Source organism: Salvelinus sp. IW2-2015, unplaced genomic scaffold (assembly GCF_002910315.2).
Source record: "Salvelinus sp. IW2-2015 unplaced genomic scaffold, ASM291031v2 Un_scaffold2669, whole genome shotgun sequence".
Lineage (NCBI taxonomy): Eukaryota > Metazoa > Chordata > Actinopteri > Salmoniformes > Salmonidae > Salvelinus > Salvelinus sp. IW2-2015.
This window is the reverse complement of record NW_019943975.1, coordinates 24,906-41,712: the sequence shown is the minus strand read 5'-3', so window position 1 is coordinate 41,712 and position 16,807 is coordinate 24,906. Positions and strand designations below refer to the sequence as shown.

The 16,807-nt window shown below is 47.0% G+C and overlaps 1 pseudogene; it reads right to left on the bottom strand.

Moving 5' to 3' along the window:
• The window catches only part of LOC112074518 (kinesin-like protein KIF21B), a 74,377-nt pseudogene extending 68,943 nt beyond the window's left edge, over nucleotides 1-5,434 (bottom strand).
• Between the last annotated feature and the right edge of the window lie 11,373 nt (nucleotides 5,435-16,807).

The following is a 16,807-nucleotide window of genomic DNA, read 5'->3' as shown; positions in this document are numbered from 1 at the left end:
TGCTGAATAACGCAGCTTTGCCCTAAAGAGCTGAGCCGAGACAGATGACCATATAGGTACAGCACCGTAGGTCCCCTGCTGCTGTGTTGTCAAGTCATGTCAGACTCCTACCATGTGTGTTGATGTGAAAGTGTGTGTGAAACATAGCCGCGGAAAGTAGGGGTGCTGAGGGTGATGCAGCACCCCCTGAAAAATAATTAATACAAAAATACAAAAATAAATGTAAAAATATATTTTTTACACAAAAGTAGTGCACTGGGCCTTTACTAGTATTAGCGGCCACATATAGACGCCTGTAGCGCGGGCAAAACGAATTATTCAGCATCTCCGCTGGCAAACAATGTAGTTGTATAATTAGGAACAGAATCTTGCAGGATTAAATATTTGGGATTGTAAGAGTTGTTGCCCTGTACCTTTCTCTGTGATCGTCATTCTAATGGCTTCCAGAAAGAACCTGTCCTCAAACATTTACATCACAAGGTGCAAAGTTATGTACAAAGACCTAAAACATCCATGTCAAATTAAATATTTCTCTGGATCAAATAACATGGAAAACACCTTTTTTGGCGCAGTATTAATGTACCATCCTTACAAACCACGTCATGTTAATGTACATGACTGTATTATACAGAGGCTGGTCATCTAGGTTTGTACCTGTACACTTTCTATCACCATGACGATAACACAATGTGCACTACAGTAACTGAGTACATGGAGACATCAAGTGGTTTGTGATGATGTGGCTCAGTTGGTAGAGCAGGGTGCTTGCAACACTAGGGTTGTGGGTTCGATTCCCACGGGGGACCAGTATGACAACGTGTGCACTCACTACTGTAACTTGCTAGAGGGATAGAGGGTCTACTAAAATGGAAAAGGAATGAATAGACCATTTCAGATTTCACATAGAAATAAATTGCATATTTTTTATATTCCCCAAGTATAATCAGATTAACTGTTTTGTACAGATAATTATCAGACTCAAATTACAAATGCTGTTAAACACTCAAATACTTAGTATAAATGTTTTCACAAAAGTATTGCATAGGCCTTTACTAGTGTTGTATTAGAGGACCGATATAGACGTTCACAGCACCCCCAACCCCAAACTACTTCCTGCGGCTATGGTGGGAGGTGTGACCGACAAACGGATACCTTTTACCTCCCTTCCCCGGCCAGTTCGACAAGTCATTAGTAAAGGGAAAGGGGGATATCTATTCAGTTGTATCAAATTTCTATCAACATGTTAAACGTGTAACCAGAGGGAAAAACATTCTAGATCACCTGTACTCCACACACAGAGATGCGTACAAAGCTCTCCCTCGCCCTCCATTTGGTAAATCCGACCACAACTCTATCCTCCTGATTCCTGCTTACAAGCAAAAATTAAAGCAGGAAGCACCAGTGACTTGGTCTATAAAAAAGTGGTCAGATGAAGCAGACGCTAAACTACAGGACTGTTTTGCTATCACAGACTGGAACATGTTCTGGGATTCTTTCGATGGCATTGAGGAGTACACCACATCAGTCAATGGCTTTATCAATAAGTGCATCGAGGACGTCGTCCCCACAGTGACTGTACGTACATACCCCAACCAGAAGCCATGGATTACATGCAACATTCGCACTGAGCTAAAGGGTAGAGCTGCCGCTTTCAAGGTTCGGAACACTTATGTGAGAATGCTATTCATTGACTACAGCTCAGCGTTCAATACCATAGTGTCCTCAAAGCTCATCACCAAGCTAAGGATCCTGGGACTAAACACTTCCCTCTGCAACTGGATCCTGGACTTCCTGACGGGTCGCCCCCAGGTGGTGAGTGTAGGTAGCAACACATCTGCCACGCTGATCCTCAACACTGGAGCTCCACAGGGGTGCATGCTCAGTCCCCTCCTGTACTCCCTGTTCACCCACGACTGCATGGCCAGGCACGGCTCCAACACCATCATTAAGTTTGCAGACGACACAACAGTGGTAGGCCTGATCACCGACAACGATGAGACAGCCTATAGGGAGGAGGTCAGAGACCTGGCCGGGTGGTGCCAGAATAACAACCTATCCCTCAACGTAACCAAGACTAAGGAGATGATTGTGGACTACAGGAAAAGGAGGACCGAACACACCCCACATTCTCATCGATGGGGCTGTAGTGGAGCAGGTTGAGAGCTTCAAGTTCCTTGGTGTCCACATCAACAACAAACTAGAATGGTCCAAACACACCAAGACAGTCGTGAAGAGTGTACGACAAAGCCTATTCCCCCTCAGGAAACTAAAAAGATTTAGCATGGGTCCTGAGATCCTCAAAAGGTTCTACAGCTGCAACATTGAGAGCATCCTGACTGGTTGCATCACTGCCTGGTACGGCAATTGCTCGGCCAACAGAGGGTAGTGCGTACGGCCCAGTACATCACTGGGGCTAAGCTGCCTGCCATCCAGGACTTCTACACCAGGCGGTGTCAGAGGAAGGCCCTAAAAATTGTCAAAGACCCCAGCCACCCTAGTCATAGACTGTTCTCTCTACTACCGCATGGCAAGTGGTACCGGAGTGCCAAGTCTAGGACAAAAAGGCTTCTCAACAGTTTTTACCCCCAAGCCATAAAACTCCGGAACAGGTAATCAAATGGCTACCCGGACTATTTACATTGTGTGCCCCCCCAACCCCTCTTGTACGCTGCTGTTACTCTCTGTTCATCATATACAGTATGCATAGTCACCTTAACTATACATTCATGTACATACTACCTCAATTGGGCCGACCAACCAGTGCTCCCGCACATTGGCTAACCTGGCTATCTGCATTGTGTCCCGCCACCCACCAACCCCTCTTTTACGCTACTGCTACTCTCTGTTCATCATATATGCATAGTCACTTTAACCATATCTACATAGTACCTCAATCAGCTTGACGAACCGGTGTCTGTATGGAGCCTCGCTACTTTTATAGCCTCGCTACTGTATATAGCCTGTCTTTTTACTGTTGTTTAGTTTCTTTACTTACCTATTGTTCACCTAACACCTTTTTCCACTATTGGTTAGAGCCTGTAAGTAAGCATTTATTTCACTGTAAGGTCTACACCTGTTGTATTCGGTGCACGGGACAAATAAACTTTGATTGGATTTAGTCAGTTGTACAACTGAATGCATTCAACTGAAATGTGTCTTCTGCATTAACCCAACCCCTCATCTTCGGGCGCCCGGGGAACAGTGGGTTAACTGGTCTAGGAACAGTGGGTTAACTGGTCTAGGAACAGTGGGTTAACTGGTCTAGGAACAGTGGGTTAACTGCGTTGCTCAGGGGCAGAACGACAGATTTTTATCTTGTCAGCTTTCGGTTACTGGCCTAATGCTCTAACCACTAGGCTACCTGCGGCCTGTGACCTATGACCTCCCCCTAAAGCGGGCCAACTAACCCTAACCCTGTGACCTATGACCCCACTCTACAGCGGGCCAACTAACCCTAACCCTGTGACCCCACTCTACAGCGGACCAACTAACCCTGTGACCTATGACCCCACTCTACAGCGGGCCAACTAACCCTAACCCTGTGACCCCACTCTACAGCGGACCAACTAACCCTAACCCTGTGACCTATGACCCCACTCTACAGCGGACCAACTTCCCAATATGAACAACAGATGAACAACCAGCGAAACCCACTTATTTTCCCTGTTTTGAAAAGACTCAGCGAAATGTAAACTAAAGCTACTTCCTCTTTATGTCATTTTGGCAACAGACAGACTACATCCCAAATGGCACCTTATTCATTACATAGTGCACTACTTTTGACCAGAGCCCTATGAGCCCTACCCTTCTGTATAGGGAATAGGGTGCCATTTGGGACGCACAGTGACTACAGGCTACACGCCTTGTTACCAACACCAACCACACATGGGGCACCACCTGGGGAAATGGGGCCATCAATATCATGGTTGACTTCAAAGGGTGGCTGCACCATCTTTTCCCTGCCCTGACCCCCCCGCCTCCCCTCCCCCGGAGACTGTTAGACAATGGACCGACACACCACCGGGCTGAGCTGGCTGGCTGCGCGCAACAATACACAGGTTAGCGCGCGCAACAATACACAGACAGAGAATGAGAATACAGTACTCACATACAGTACTATAGCCCAAGTACTGAAGTCACGCCTCCTCACATCAATAGTACTGTGTGCTATGTATTCTACATCCACTTAGCTACATCATAAAGGTCTAACAAAAGGTGGGTGATAGCCTATACTGTGATTTATAATACCCACCTATGGTGCAAAAATGTAATCAGCAATCATGTCCCAATATTCATCAATAACCTAATTTCCTCACACCCAAGTCCCATGCCTTCAGGTTGTATTCTCAACAAAGGCAGCGGTAGAAACGTGAAGGACATTGAGGAAGAGCATCACCTTCATCTCTTTGTGATTCTCCGACTTAACAGAAGCACATTTCTGCAACGTCTGGTGCGAGTTTTGAGGGAAAGCAATGATGTTGTAACAATGTAAGGACTACACCATAATGCAACCAACGCATGGCATGGAGACCTCACATGGAGAAAATGTGATATTATTGTGACTGACAGAAACGCCCCATGGATACCGCGCCCGCACCTGGTTAACTGGCCTTTCAGAATGACACAACCATCATGATTATCAACTATTATTATTAAGCCCAACAGCATAATAACATTACTGGTCTACATAACCCTACACCTATATGAAGACATGCTCGCTCATGTGTTGCATTATCTGCTGTGTGTAGGCAAATGGAACGCCAGCCGTACGTGGCGAAAGCGAGGCACATTCTCTAACTGTACTGATAATAACGCAGTTATTAGTCTACTATAGTCCACATATGGAGCGGTAAATAATACCAGTGAATAATTATTGGGCACACATGTTAGGGAATCAATTAATGAATAGACCGGGAACAGAGACACATAGAGACAGACAAGACACACAATGCGTTCTGCAAAGGTCGGCAGAAATCTTTGAGTGGGCTTTCAGGATCGCTGAGGGGCTTACCTTAAAGAGACCTTCACCGAGCAGTCGTTTTGGCTCACCATTCTATCCTCTTTCTTTCCGTGTTTCCCTGTGTGCAGAAGTCTCTGACCTGAGTCAGACTTAGGTTAGTGCGTAAAAATCCAGCGTTGCATCAAGAAAAAAGCTTTTGGAGCAAAAATGCATAAAGCGGTAAATCAGGTTAGAAGCGCCAGCCGTGGTGCTGTCATTAGAACCTGCCGTGGGTAATCGCGCTACGGTCTGCTTCTGTCCCTGTCCTTGCTCTGGTCACTCTCCTATCTAGGCTACACCTCCGGCCCTCTGTCACATCGCACACGACCACAAGCTGTTCTTCTTCTTTCGCTCGCCACTGCTACATCCTGTCATACTGTGTGCGAACCATCCGAAAGCACACCGTCGCAGCCTGCTCAACGTGTGTTTGTGTTGTTGTCGGTCTCCGGTTGAATGTAAAGAACGTGTGAGAAGCGCAAGGGGGAGGGTGTAATCGCATTCGATTGACAGGCGCTTAGCCACACAGATCAAATACTCCCGCCCCCGTCCCACTTAATAGACCAATTACGGAGTTCGGAGACGCCAATGGCGTGTGTGTCTGTGTGCGCGCGCGCGTGTGTGGGTGTGGGTGTGTGTGTGTGTGTGTGTGTGCGTGCGTGCGTGCGTGCGTGCGTGTCTGCAGGGCGGTAACAAGGTCACATCTGAGGCCGTTAACCAGTCATAAGGTGAGGGAATGTTACCATGTCTGAGAGGCAGGTTCAAGGGTCACAGCTTTAACAACATTGGGGTCAAAGGTATCCATAGTTAGGGAAGTAGTCCTATAGTGTCTAGCGCAGACAGGTCATGCTAAAATAAAAAATTATGAGTGACTTTCTCCACCCCTGATAACATGACACATAACAAGCACAGAAGAAACTGGGATATGCCCTTAGTGACTAGTGGCATATAGGTCATGGTTTTGAGTAAAAAGAGTGAGTCTATCCACTAGCAGTAAAATAGTAATAGCAGCATAATGCATTATAAGCATGTATCAAGTTATATTAGACTTGTGTTATTTTAAGAGAGTGAGGTTTTATTAACGAGTGAGTCTATCCACTAGCAGTAAAATAGTAACATAGCAACATAATGCATTATAAGCATGTATCAAGTTATATTAGACTTGTGTTATTTTAAGAGAGTGAGGTTTTATTAACTGGAATCGCGATAGTGTTACAGCAAACTGTGTTTCTGGTGAAGAGGAGCTGCCTGCGGAGGAAGTGACTCTGTGCCACGGTTCCTTCCTGCTTTCAGTCACAATTCTTCAAAAGAGGAAATTAAAATCCTGTCTCTTCCTCGCTATCTCTCCCTCTCTTTTCTCTCTCTCGTTCTCCCGCTCTTTCGCTCTCAATTTCAATTTCAATTCAAGGATCTCTCTCTCTCTATGACAGGACAGAAAAACACAAGACAAGCCATGAGCCTCTAACCTCTAATGTCTCTTTACACACTATCTCTTCCACAGTCGCTCCCCTCCATTCACTTTCTCCTCTGTTTCCTCTCATTTCTTCTCTCTTCTGCAGGTCACCTCCTGGCTATTGTGACTGTAGTGAATGCTTGGAATGATAGAATCTAGGGCCCTTTCTGATCTTTAGAATTGTTGACTACACACCAGAATGATTTGGCAGTGAGGACGTTCTGCATTAACCTGGCTCACACAACTCACGTGGTACACTGTGACACACTGGTCTGTGGCACACTGGTCTGTGGCACACTGGTCTGTGGCACACTGGTCTGTTGTAAATGCAGTATTCGCACAGAAATGGTCTGAGCTTTGATTGGTTCTCTCAAAGTTGTTTTCTTTCATGGGAGGTTGAGACCTCTCGTTATCTGGATTTGAAAATCTAACAGTTGTAATGGAAGGCGGTGGCGCTCGGGGGCTGTGTGTTGCTGTGTGTGTGGTGTGTGTGTGTGTGTGTGTTGTGGTGTGTGATGTGTGTGTGGGGTGTGTGTTGGTGTGTGTGTGTGTGTTGTGTGTGTGTGTGTGTGTGTGTGTGTGTGCTGTGTGTGTGTGTGTGTGTGTGTTGTGTGTGTGTTTCATGAAGAAAGACAGAGGACAACCAATCAGTAAAAAAGGCGCAGCTCCCTTCATTATCGTCGGATCGTGCCTACAAACATCAAGAGCCTTTCCAGACTATTCACCTCATCTCAATGGAAATATGGGCGGGGTCTTTCTAGTTTTTTTGTGGGGGACTTCTGGTTAAGCATTTCCGGGAAATAGTTCGCAACTAGCTAGCTAACTCAGTATAGCTTCTCACAACTTTTCAAAACAAACATTCACACACAAACAGGCCCTTTTATGTTGGGTAAGGGAATGCCACAATAACTGGCAGAACAGGCATTTTACATTGGGTAAGGGGATGCTTGACATCATGGGAAAATCAAAGAAATCAGCCAAGACAGAAAAAAATTGTAGGCCTTCACAAGTCTGGTTCATCCTTGGGGAGCAATGTCCGTAGGTATCACGTTCATCTGTACAAAAATAGTACGCAAGAATAACACCATGGACCATGCAGCCGTCTATACGCTCAGGAAGGAGACGCGTTCTGTCTCCTAGAGAATGAACGTACTTTGGTGTGAAAATTGCAAATCAATCCCAGAACAGCAGCAAAGGACCTTGTGAAGATGCTGGAGGAACACAGGTACAAAAGTATCTATATCCACAGTAAAACGAGTCCTATATCGACATAACCTGAAAGGCTGCTAGCAAGTAAGAAGCCACTGCTCCAAAACCGCCATAAAAAAGCCAGACTACGGTTTACAACTGCAACATGGGGACAAAGATAGTACTTTTTGGAGAAATGTCTCTTGGTCTGATGAAAACAAAAATAGAACTGTTTGGCCATAATGACCATCGTTATGTTTGGAGGAAAAAGGGGGAGGCTTGCAAGCCAAATAACACCATCCAACCGTGAAGAACGGGGGTGGCAGCATCATGTTGTGGGGGTGCTTTGCTGCAGGAAGGACTGGTGCACTTCACAAAATAGATGACATCATTGAGAAAGTAAAATTATGTGATATATATGAAGCAACATCTCAAGACATCAGTCGAGAAGTTAAAGCTTCGTCGCAAATGGGTCTTCCAAATGGACAATGACCCAAGCATACTTCCAAAGTTGGCAAAATGGGCTTAAGGATAACAAGGTCAAGATATTGGAGATGCCATCACAAAGCCTGACCTCAATCCCATAGAAAATGTGTGGGCAGAACTGAAAAAGCGTGTGCGAGCAAGGAGGCCTACAAACCTGACACAGTTACACCAGCTCTGTCAGGAGAAATGGGACAACATTCACCCAACTTATTGTGGGAAGCTTGTGGAAGGCTACCCAAAATGTTTGACCCAAGTTAAACAATTTAAAGGCAATGCTACCAAATACTAATTGAGTGTATGTAATCTTCTGACACACTGGGAATGTGATGAAAGAAATAAAAGCTGAAATATATAATTCTCTCTACTATTATTCTGACATTTCACATTCTTAAAATAAAGTGGTGATCCTAACTGACCTAAAACATGGAATTTTTTACATGGATTAAATGTCAGGAATTGTGAAAAACTGAGTTTAAATGTATTTGTTTGTCACATGCGCCGAATACAACAAGTGTAGACTTTACCGTGAAATGCTTTCTTACAAGCCCTTAACCAACAGTGCAATTCAAGAAGAAGAATATATTTACCAAGTAGACTAAAAGAAAAAGTTATTATAAAAAGTAACACCGGTACGGAGTCAGTAACCGTATGCTTAGATAAGTTCATGAAGTCCCATATGAAAAGAAAGAGCTATACAAGGTACAATATTCCTAAATCATAAGACGTTATCTGTAGGCATTAGATAAACATGTATGACGAGAGCTGTACAAGGCAAGATATATATATTTTTTTAAAGAATTATGCTAATATAGTCAGGAAAATGTGCATATGAAGAGATCTATGCAAGACTAAAAAAACACCAATCAAGGGTTATGCTTAGATAATAAGGTAGCGATGACAGAGAGCTTTACAAGGCACAAAATATAGGAACTATTTAAAAACACTGAAGTATTAAGCCCTTAGACATCACATAGATGAACATATTTGGAGCACAGAGTTAGTCTGCCTGACTGGAACTCATCTACTATCCTTGTCAGCATATGTGTGAAATAGAATGCCTTCGGTTTAGGGATATCAGCACAGAACTTCATATCAAATGACAACCTGCTCGGAAGGAGCCCAGACAAGCAGTTTGCATCACCTGCATGTAGTACCCACGGGTTCTATTAGGTTTCAGCTGAGGAACCCCATCCACCAGCTTCACATCGGTGTGTTTGCCAGAGAACAGTTCGGTCAGAGACTCACACTTCTTACTCAGAACAGGACATTTCATTTCTAGAAGCTCTTGAGAGTTTAACACTCCATCTGGGCTTGCAGAAAGCCATGTCTCCTTGACACTCACTACTGTACCTCTACTCTCCAGACTAAACCCACAGCTCTCCATCCATGTGTAGGCCACCTGCTCGTTCTCCTTGCCAAATGTGGTTGCTGAGTTCCCATGGAACAAGGGGGAAGAGATGCTCCCGCACAAAGTTGTTGGGATTTGTTGAGGTGAGCACAGGAACCTTCTTTGCTGAGCTAGCAGTGATCGGGAAGTTTACTCGCGTCATACCACCACGCATGGGAGACACTCTGTGCTTTAGTGACCTCCTCCAAGCTGGCACATTTCCACTCCTCCAGCTTAACATAAACGTCATCAAATGACAAGCATTTCTGACATCGCATGTTGATGCCGTGTTCACCACAAGGCTGGTGTAGCTGTGTTACTGCAGCTTGAACATGATGACTGACTGGTTTAGCTTTGATGCACTTGTGCAGAAGGCTCCTACACTGGAACATTGGCCCCTTCCAAACTCTTCTTAAGTGCGTTGTGGGAGTGGTACGCAGGAGTTAGAGATGGAGAAGCGGCTGGGGTGCTGTCAGAGAACTCGTCACTTGGTTTGTGACGTTTGAAACAGATCTCGCGCAACCTTTTCGGGGCTAAATTCCGCTGCGTCCCAGAGTTCCACTGGCATTGCTCATCTGTACAGGACACCCCTGTCAATCCTCCATACACAGCATTCTGCACCGTCAACCAAACACTACTGTTAGAATAGTCAATTACAGTACAGAGCACTAGTTTACATGGTGTTCACAGCTGACTAGTTTACACAGTACCCTTTTAACTAGTAGGTTTATGTCATGTTGGTCATTTCCTATTTGATTGTAAAACTCACCTTGATTCTGAAGCTACCTCTTTGTCATTTGAGATTAGACTGATATACTTATACAATGAGCCATTTAAACCATTAACCGTGTGTGCATGTTGTAATAGTTAACGTTACCAGTTCTGGTCAGTGATATGGTATCATCACAATTAGCTAGTTAGCTAACGTCAAACATATCAGTCATACAAAGGCTAATCATTAAAATAGCCAGCGAGCTAGCTACCTTCCATAGTATTGCAACTGCATGACTGCAAAACTTCCCCTGCCCTGCAACACAAGAACACCCTGCAGTCTCCACCGTGCAGACAGATGATACCAGAATCCAGGCAGAATGATGGTGTGTTTTGCTCTGACTGGGCTGGACATCTGCTTTGAGGAACACCAGGTTGTCATCCTCAAGACAGTGAATAAGCACCCGTCCAACTTTGCCGTTGTGGAGGTATTGATATGCCTCTGTGCTTTTGTAGATCCTCGTCTCTGACCCATCCACACCAAGAGACGAGACAAAATAATTGAAGATGTCTTCATAGGTGATATGTGGCCATTTTTTCATATCGTCCTCCCACTCTTAAATAATCTGCGGATGTGGCACAGACTTGCCATTCGACTTTGAAAGGTTTTTCTTGGTATGATCCCACAGCATTTTGAGCTAGTTAGCATAACGTTCGCAAAATGTCAAGTACGCCACAACGGAAGTTCTCCACAAAACAGAACGTTCGGACATTGTTTCGTTTCTGGGTTCTTAAATAAGGTGAATAAGGTCAGGAGAACTTGGAGTTTGGTGTCAGCCAGACAAGTGCTGCATGTGTTCTACTTTACAAAATGTGATTTCCTCTGTCTGATTTTGGCTTCAGAAACCATCCTGATTTCAACCTGCTTATGATTAATCTTCTACAGAAACCAAACACGTCCTAAATCCTTTCCTCATCCTCCGTGACTCATGTTCAAGGGATCCAATCCCATCCGACACGTTGTAATTTTGTACCGACACCATATCTGGGATGAAATGCATACGTCACATAAAATGGCCTGATTTCCAATCCAGCTTGCTGTGAAAGCAGCAGCACAGTCAGTATGATTCATCACTTCAATTCAACATGACATTTCTTCTGATTCTACTTTTCCTTGATTGATTTTTCAAGAAGACAAGTTAGGGGACAACATTTTGAGTCAATATAGAATAGAATACAGAGTTAAAACAAAACAAGGGTGAGGAAATACCTGAACATTAAGTTGTAAAAGACTGAACAAGGGGAAGGGATTTCTGGGATTCGATAACAGCGTTATGAAAGAAGGTCGAAGAATGAAAGAATTAGCTCTACGGTCTTGATAAGATAAAGCCTTTTCTCTGGGTCTCATACTGTGAGCTGGGGAGCTTATGTTGGTTGGTTCCCACCAGGGACCAGGTGGTTGTAATTACAAGAGGTGGTGATCTAGGATCAGTTTTTCCTTTTAGATCATAACAAACTAGATTATATTAACAGGAGGGACTTGATCTTAGATCAACACACCTACTCTGAGACATTTTGCGAATACAGGCCTTAATTTGAGGAGGCTTTGTTGGTTCCAGCAGGGAGCAGGTGGTTGTTGTGGTCCTGGAGGACTAAAGCATAGCTACACACATACAGAGTTTCATGACAGCGCAGGATTCCTGGTTAGGTGACCATTCAGTAACAGGAATCAGCCACAGTCCTCCAGCCTGGGGGAACAAGCTGCTACTGACACAGCCACAGTCCTCCAGCCTGAGGGAACAAGCTGCTACTGACACAGCCACAGTCCTCCAGCCTGAGGGAACAAGCTGCTACTGACACACAACTGCCACAACCCCCGCACCAAAGACCATCACAACCCCACCAGCCTGGGGGTACAAGCCTGCTACGAACAACCACCAAGTCCCCAGTGGGGGCAGCTGCACGAGCCCGTCTCAGCCTGGGGAACAAGCTGCTTACTGACACATCGCCTCCAAGCGGAACCTACGACCTACACAGTCCTCCACCTGAAGGGAACAAGCTGCTACTGACATGATGTCACAGTCCCCAGGCCTGGGGAGACAAGCTGCTACTGACACAACCACAGTCCCTCCAGCCTGGGGAACAATGCTGCTACTGACAAATACACTCACTGGACAGTCCGTCCCGCCAACCGCCTCGTGGAAGAGGCTCACCCACTGTCCTGCCAGTGAGGCAATGCTACTGACACAGTCACATCCTCCAGCCTGGGGGAAAGCTGCTACTGACACAACGACGACTAGGTCAAACAACCTTACATACCACCGACCAGTAACCGCGTACACCACTACACACCAGCGTACACCAGCTGTACACAACCACCTTACACACCAGGCGTACCACACCAGCGATACACACCGCACCAGCTACCACCACCTTACCACACCAGCGTACCACCACGCTATACAACCACTACACGAAGCGTACACACCAGCGTACACTACCACGTACAAACTTACACACACGAACAAGCGTACACACCCCACGTACTACCACAACGCAACGCAGTACACCAGAACCCAGCTAACAAGCCCCCGACGTAAACACCCAGCCACACCCAGCGACATTCTTACCAACACTACCCGCGTACACACAGCTTACAAGCTTCACCCACGTACACCAGCACACACAGCGAACCAGCAGTACACACAGCGCAACACACTACCACCTTAGCGACAAACCACCGTACCAGCACCGTACACACCAGCGTACACACCTACCTGTCACACAGGTCACCGCGTCACACCACCGTCACACCCTAAACACCGTACACACCAGCACGCACACCCCACCCGTACACCGCAGCCGTACACTACAGCCGACCCCACGTACACACACCAGACCACCTACACCCAGCGTACACACAACGTCACAACCCAACGTACACGACCAGCGTACACACCAGGTCCACACACCAGACCAGCTACACACCGCAGCGTACACACCTCCCGCAAGCTACACACGGACAGCCGTACACAACCGCACACATCACGCAGCGTACACACCAGGTACACACCACCAGCGTACACCGAGCCCAGCCTGGTCACACCACCACCACCGGTACCACCAGCGTACACTCACCACACGTACCACCAGCGTACACACACATCCAGGTACACCACTACACTACGCGTCACAAACACAACAGCGTACACCATGCACGTACAACCTACGTACACACCACGGTACACACCACCGTCCACACCAGCGTACACACCAGGTACACACCACCGTAACACACCACCCGTACAACACCGTACACCACGTACACACCTACGACACCCACGCGTACACACCAGCGTACACACCAGCGTACACACCACGACACGACACACCCGTACACCAGCGTACACACCACCGTACACACCCACCGTACACACCAGCACACCCAGCGTACACACCAGCGTACACCCGTACAACCCGCGTACCACACCCTTACCACCAGCGTACACACCAGCGTACACACCAGCGTACCACACAAGCCAGCTACACACCAAGCGTACACACCAGCGTACACACAATAACCAGCGTACACACCAGCTACACACACCTGTACACACAGCGTACAACACCACTTACACACCAGCGACACACCACTTACACACCACCGTACACGCCACGTACACGCCACCGTACACGCACCGTACACGACCACCGTACACCGCCAGCGTACACGCCAAGCGTACACACCACGCGTACACACCAGCGTACACACCAGCGTACACACCACCGTACCACCACGTACACACTCAGCATACCACACAGCTTACACACCAGCGTACACACCACGTACACACGCGTAGCACCACCAGCGTACCACCGCGTACACACAGCGACACAGCTACCACCAGCGTACACACCACCTACACACCACGTACACACCACGTACACACAGCGTACACACCAGCGTACAACACCAGCGTACACCCCACCGTACACCCACCCGTAACACACTCACGTACACCCACGTACACACACCGTACACACCACCGTACACACCAGCGTACACACCAGCGTACAACACCAGCGTACACACCAGGTACACAGCCACCGTAACACCAGCGTACACACCAGCGTACACACCAGCGTAAAACACACACCGTACCACCACGTACACACCAGCAACCACAGGTACACACCGCGTACACACCAGCGTACACACCAGCGTACAACCACTTACACACCAGCGTACACACCAGCGTACCACCAGCGTACACCACATAACCAGCGTCACACACCAGCGACCACCAGCGTACACACACACACGTACACACAGCTACCACACCACCAAGCGTACACACCACTTCCACACCACGTACACACCTTACCAACGTACACACACCTTACACACCAACCCCACGACTACCCACCTACAGCCAGCTACCACCAGCGTACGCACACCAGCGTACACCCAGCGTACACACACTACCAGCGTACACACAGCGTACACACCAGCGTACACACCAGCGTACACACCAGCGTACACACATCATATGCACAGATTAATACACACAGACACACACAAACACTCACATATACAATGACAGACTCGTGCTGTATTGTATTCACACTCATATACTCTATACACACACACACACCCACACACACACAACACAACACACACACACACACACACAAACACACACAAACACACACACACACACACAACAGTGTCTTTAGACACAAAGTGGTGCTGTTTTCCACCACATTCTGTCAGCCACAGCGACAGCAGTGCCTGTTAGTGTACGATGCCCACTTCACGTCAACTACAGGTGACTACCTAAGTGCTTTACACCAACAGCCAGACCATTTATAACAGTCTGTGTGTTATGAAAGATACAACAAGGCACAACAGTTTATGTATGTCGAAATTGCATTTAAATTCACAGGGATATAAGCCTTCAATGTTGTAATAATGGCTAAACAATGCTGCCAAGCTGCACGGTATATTCACAACACCACACTGCATGAGGTTGTTGGACTGCATCATCCGTATATCAACTGACCGTTCTCTGACCCGGTCATCCTGTATATCAACTGCCACGTCTCCTGACACCAGCATCATCCTGTATATCAACAGGACCGTCTCCTGACCCGGCATCATCCTGTATTCAACAGCACCGTCTCTGACCCGGCACAATCTGTATATCAACAGCACCGTCTCCTGACCGGCATCATCCTGTATATCACAGAACCGTCTCCTGACCCGGCATCATCCTGTTATTCAACAGCACCGTCTCCTGACCCGGCATCATCTGTATATCAAACAGGACCCGTCTCCTGACCCGGCATCATCCCGTATACTAACAGCACCGTCTCCTGACCCGGCCATCATCCCGTATATCACAGACCGTCTCCTGACCCGGCAGTCATCCTATCAGCAGTCTCCTGACCGCATCATCCTGTATATAACAGCACGTCTCCTGACCCGGCATCATCTCCCGTATATCAACAGCACCGTCCTCTGACCCGGCATCATCCCGTATATCAACAGCACCGTCTCCTGACCGGCATCATCCTGTATATCAACAGCACCGTCTCCTGACCGGCATCATCCTGTATATCAACAGCACCGTCTCCTGACCCAGCATCATCCTGTATATCAACAGCACCGTCTCCTGACCCAGCATCTCCTGTATATCAACAGCACCGTCTCCTGACCCAGCATCATCCTGTATATCAACAGCACCGTCTCCTGACCCGCATCTCCTGTATATCAACAGCACCGTCTCCTGACCCAGCATCATCCTGTATATCAACAGCATTGTCTCCTGACCAGCATCATCCTGTATATCAACAGCACCGTCTCCTGACCAGCATCCTCCTGTATATCAACAGCACCGAGAGAGGAGCAGTAGTAGAGAATGGAACACAGTAACAGCATGGAGGCCTAAGCCCAAACGCTTGGTCTGTTACAGAAGTGAAAGGGCACACATACAGTATATATACAGTGAGGCAAAAAGTATTTAGTCAGCCACCAATTGTGCATGTTCTCCCACTTAAAAAGATGAGAGGCTGAATTTCATCATAGGTCACTTCAACTATGACAGACAAAATGAGAAAAAGAAATCCAGAAAATCACATTGTAGGATTTTTTATGAAATTATTTGCAAATTATGGTGGAAAATAAGTATTTGGTCTAACAAAAGTTTTCTCTCAATACTTTGTATATATCCCTTTGTTGGCAATGACAGAGGTCAAACGTTTTCTGTAAGTCTTCACAAGGTTTTCACACACTGTTGCTGGTATTTTGGCCCATTCTCCATGCAGTCTCGTCTAGAGCAGTGATGTTTTGGGGCTGTTGCTGGCAACACCGGACTTTCAACTCCCTCCAAAGATTTTCTATGGGGTTGAGATCTGGAGACTGGCTAGGCCACTCCAGGACCTTGAAATGCTTCTTACGAAGCCACTGTTGCCCAGGCGGTGTGTTTGGGATCATTGTCATGCTGAAAGACCCAGCCACGTTTCATCCTTCCAATGCCCTTGTTTGTGCCGGAGAGCAGGAACGGAGCGGTAGAGGACACGAGCA